We start from the raw sequence: 4,779 nt of genomic DNA, 5'->3' as shown, positions 1-4,779 counted from the left end.
GGCTCGGAGGCAGCGAATGTCGCGTCCGCAAGCACAAACTGTGTGCTGGCATTGCCAGTCCTAAAGCGCAACAAACTGTTGGAAAACTCAAGCATAGGAGCGTCATAGCCATTTTCTAGTAGTCTGAACTACAACTTTGATTTTTATACAATGCAAAACTTTATACTAGGCGTTTCTTTGTTCTAAATTACTTCAAAAATGGCTAAAATAACAACTAAATAGTACTTAAAATAATTTGACGTCATATATAGGGAAAAACTGATTATTCTAACAAACTGATGGCTTGCTTTGTTTCACATTCCTTTTTACTAAAATACAGCCATTTTGAGGTGAGGTTAAAAGGCTGACGTATCTAGCAGACATGCTCATTCTTGAAAAGCATTGCTTAATTGCGTCGGAAATTTACATCGATCAGTTATAAAAGGCATGGTTTGTGTGGGAGCTGGTAGGAAGTGGCAATCTTAATAACGGTTAAAACCCCAGAACCCAGGAAAGAAATTCAGGTGCAAAAGCAGACAACTATGCTCTCAAAACGCACCGCCTCGATCAGCGCGAAAACTTCGCTTTTCGATTCGTCATGCCTGATTCTCAGATTAGATTTGAAAATCGTGATTTTATGGCAGATGCATAGTCGTCACTTTTGTAGATATTTAAACTGTTACACACGGACGACAACAACTTATCCGAAATCAGAATCTATGCAGGTGATCGTCGCGAAATCTTCAGTGGTAGCTGCAGCACGTAGGCATACCTTTGGCGACAATTCCTTACCATGATCAACATGTTAGTGATCAGTGATCATTGCTGTGAGATCAAAATGCCAATATAACAGCCAAAACCTAACTTAACTTTTCTTAACTCAGTACCGTCTTCGTTTCCCGCACCAATGGTCTTTTTTATGGTAGACAAATAGCAAACACGTGTGACAGTTTGCATTAATTACTCAGTTCCCAGGGCCAGGCCAATCAATCTCGATATCACGATCCCGTGCGACTGGATGTGATCTTCATTGACAGTGCCTTTTGGCTTCCTGATGGGTTCTACAGCCATGAATAAATCATATAAACACCTGGTCAAATCACACACTTGGGCTCGGCTCTTATCATCATTTTCCATCGCGGCAATACATACCGTCTCCATTTAAGCCTGATGATGTTTTTGCGACGCAACAGTGACCAATGATATCTTATCATATCTGACATTTGGTTCGTGTAATTTTCGAGTCTATCGGTTTATTCGTATGTCGTCATATAGAACTCTGCATATCTGCAGATTTCTAACAAATGTGAGTGCTTCTGGCCTAAGCAGGTTACAATGATGCTCAAAAGTGACTATTTCGAGACGATTTTATGCATAGGGTCAGAGACTTGAGTTGCCTGCAAAAATATCGATGTTGACAAAATTAATTGCTTCTGATCTAATTTAGGGTCACTGTTATCCGAACTGAGAGAGGCAATCAGCTGTGGCACAGCGAATGGTGAAGGCTCCGCGGCCCCTAGAATGGCAGATTCTTAGAGCTGACTTGCCCGCCCTTGCACATGGAATTCTCCTATTGCGTTTTTAATGCGTTTTTGCCCAGTTTTTGCCACTCCGGTCAGCCAAATCATGCTGAATCTGTTGTAAATTTTGGGGCGGTCGGAATGGGTAGTTTCTGAGGACGAGCACGTCTCAGGTATGTCGGTTTTTTAGTCGTACCCGTTTTTCAGGTATCGAGAACGGAATGCACTTAAGTGATTTTCCTACCATGCCTGATGCAAACGTAGATAAGAACTTGCCTTTTTAAATATAGCGAACAAGCATGCACCATTTGTGATAAGCCACATCTGGTCTGTTGCATCTATGTGCGGTCGGATGTCGATCCATTCTAATGACTCCCATTCGGGATGTCCAGCATGCACCGCTCAATCGTGATATGCACCTCCAATGCCATAAGCCTGCTGCGTGTTTGCACATTGCCAAATGTAATTCAGCTTCATGTATTACCTTCGGTGAGTTCTGCCCGCTCTTTGTATGTTTCCGACCGATAAGAAATCACGTTCCGGTGGATGGAACAGGCTCAAGGCAAGGCAACAAGGCAAGGCATTACACACACTCTATTTGTAGGGATTTACACCCTAACGTATTGGTTAATCCAGGGACAGCGGTGAAAATGCAATATGCCAGATATTGCAGCGATCGCACCACCTGTCGTTTAAAGTTATCCACTCTCGACACTTCGCCGATTCAGGGCGCTCATGCCATCGCCTTTGCCACAGTCGCTTTTGTCAGCGTCCAGCCAGCCGTGTTCAGGGGTCGTCCTAATCGTGTCAGGCTATCTCGATCGTGCTGAACCGCAAAGACTTCCAGTGGCCATCTCATTCATGGCTTCTGAGCCCTCTTGAGCACTGCATCCAAGGAATTCTACCTGTCCCAAGGTCACATTTTCAGCTTGCCTCGATTTTCTCACGGGAATCTTCCGCAGCGTTTTGTCTGCCTTTTGTCTGAAAGCTTTCACTTTTAGTTACGACGTAGCTGTGCCGTCCCATGCCTTGAATGTCACTGGGATGCATTCTTGTTTCACCGCCATTTGACGTAGTCAGAACACAAAAGGCCTAATCTGCCGGAAAGCTTCTGGGGCCCGGACTCCAGCAGCCGCAGCACTGGCTACGGCCATGCTACAGATGCGTGTATAGACATATCTATTTCTGCAGTCCCCAAGGTTTCTTGCGGCTGAAGTTTCTATAAATGCAGCTTACAGATTCTGTAGATCTCTTGCATTTTCGAACTTACGGTACCAGATAACCTAAAAGCAAAGGCCCTCCAATGGCCCCAGCACCTACACCAGGGCCATCTATCCGACTGATGGGATATCAAAGATGTGAAATCTACATATCACTGTGACAGGTGGCGCTGATTTGCAAACTGTCTCCACGACTCAACAGCGGTGGCAGCGATTTCAGATCAAACATTCGTATGGAAAATACAAATGCATAATACTTGTACGCAACTATTCATTGCAAACGTAAGTCCAACACGAAGTTCGTCACTTAAAATTACGTATGTAACAGTTTGTGTTGCAAAAGTTTGCAGGTGTTCGTGTGGCATGTATTGTGTCGTGTGGTGTGGTAAGGGATTAAAAAGTATTTGCATTGACAAAAGTTTGTCACGCCAAAAGGTGGCAATCAAAAAAGCGTACGCCGACGGTGTGTACGCAGCTGTTTGGAACCAGCTGCAGTTGTGAAAATTTTCGTAACGGATACAATTGTTCGACAAACTATGTGCACAAGAAGAAATCATTGAACGCACAATAACAATTTTGCACAAAGCCATTCCCGTGAGGAAGCATTCCAGGACACATGGACCACTCGAGCACCCAATGACACACCATCGTCAGCTCTCAGTTAGTTGAAATGTTGGCTCTGCGCGGAATTTAGCTGCATCGACCGTGCAAACGGAGAACCGTCATATTCAAGTCGACCGTGCAAATCATGGCCCCATCCTGCGTACAGTTTTTAAGCTATAACCTTGGACAATGTTGAGTCGGGCACAGGCTAGGTACGAATCAGGGATAGAGGCATTGCCAGTATGGGGCATGAAGTGGGGAGTACATGGAACAGCCGCTGATATTCGGGACGTCCTTTTTTACCCAACGGTCCTGCCATTCCAGCGCTACTGTGCACCTTTTCCATTGATTCGGGTCCAGCTGTTGGCTGCTTGCGATGTTTGATTTAATGTTATGGAGAGCTGGACTAGTCCTAATATTTTATATGACTTGTTCAATTGCTACCGTCCACCGCCATCCCTTAGCCCCTCCTGCACCGAAGCCCGCTAGGTCGCCGGGAAATGATGACTCCCGCAGTGACAATTCATGCGAGCCCCGGCAACACAGATGGGAACCTGCACTTAAAGCTACATTAAACATCTGCATGGGAAGTCTTTCGTACATACTTTTGCTAAGCAAACATTAATTTCAACACTCCTTTTCCTGCGAATTTTGTGTATTTCTGTTAACACTCGCCCGGGTAACCTGGTGAATACCCTTCGCTACGGTGGGGGTCAACTTGACCCCCTGAGATCTCAGAAACTAAGAAAGCTAGAAACAATAAATTCTTAGAGGGTCTTTACCTGTACATGAACTCGTTTGTGTCAAAATTTGAAATTCCTAGGCCTTGACCTTTGGGTCAAATAAGGTCAACAATGTCAAACTCCAGATCGGTGTCTAAAGTGCCCCCAGACCTTCTCATGCGACCAACGTGAACCTTGGTACCAGTTCTAAGCAAAAGTTCACTGGTTTGTATTTAAATTCAGTAACTTTGTGTGACCTTTCGAAGGTCATGGCGACCATAACTGTACGCGACTGCTTTGATTTTCGCATTTGAGTAAAAGTCAAGGATAACGCTAAGTGGTATATTCCTGAAAATTAAATGTACACCAGGGGCATTTTAGGTCAGTTATCTATTCTGACGTTAAAAAAGTTCATGGAAGATGTGAAATGCATTCCCTGTTATCCACAAATTCAAAATTAGCACCCGAGCCACCCGTATAGCAAGTTCTAAAGTAATAAAACAGGTTAGTTTTGACCTTGGTATCACCGTCTTACCTGATTCTTGGTCAATGGACCTAGTAAATTTGATTGTTGTGTTGTCTAGGAAACTTTCGCAATGATATATGGTCTGGTCTAACACTCCATTGTTGTATCAGAGTGAACAATTCCGTAGAAATTGCCTTCGCTGAGTCCGTGGCCTGACTTTGACCTGCAGTAGGTCAGTGACTTTACAAGGTGCATCTAACTTTTTATTC

This window comes from Pollicipes pollicipes, unplaced genomic scaffold (assembly GCF_011947565.3).
Source record: "Pollicipes pollicipes isolate AB1234 unplaced genomic scaffold, Ppol_2.1 Scaffold_5724;HRSCAF=6776_pilon_pilon_pilon, whole genome shotgun sequence".
Taxonomy (NCBI): domain Eukaryota; kingdom Metazoa; phylum Arthropoda; class Thecostraca; order Pollicipedomorpha; family Pollicipedidae; genus Pollicipes; species Pollicipes pollicipes.
Note: the sequence above shows the minus strand (reverse complement) of the source record.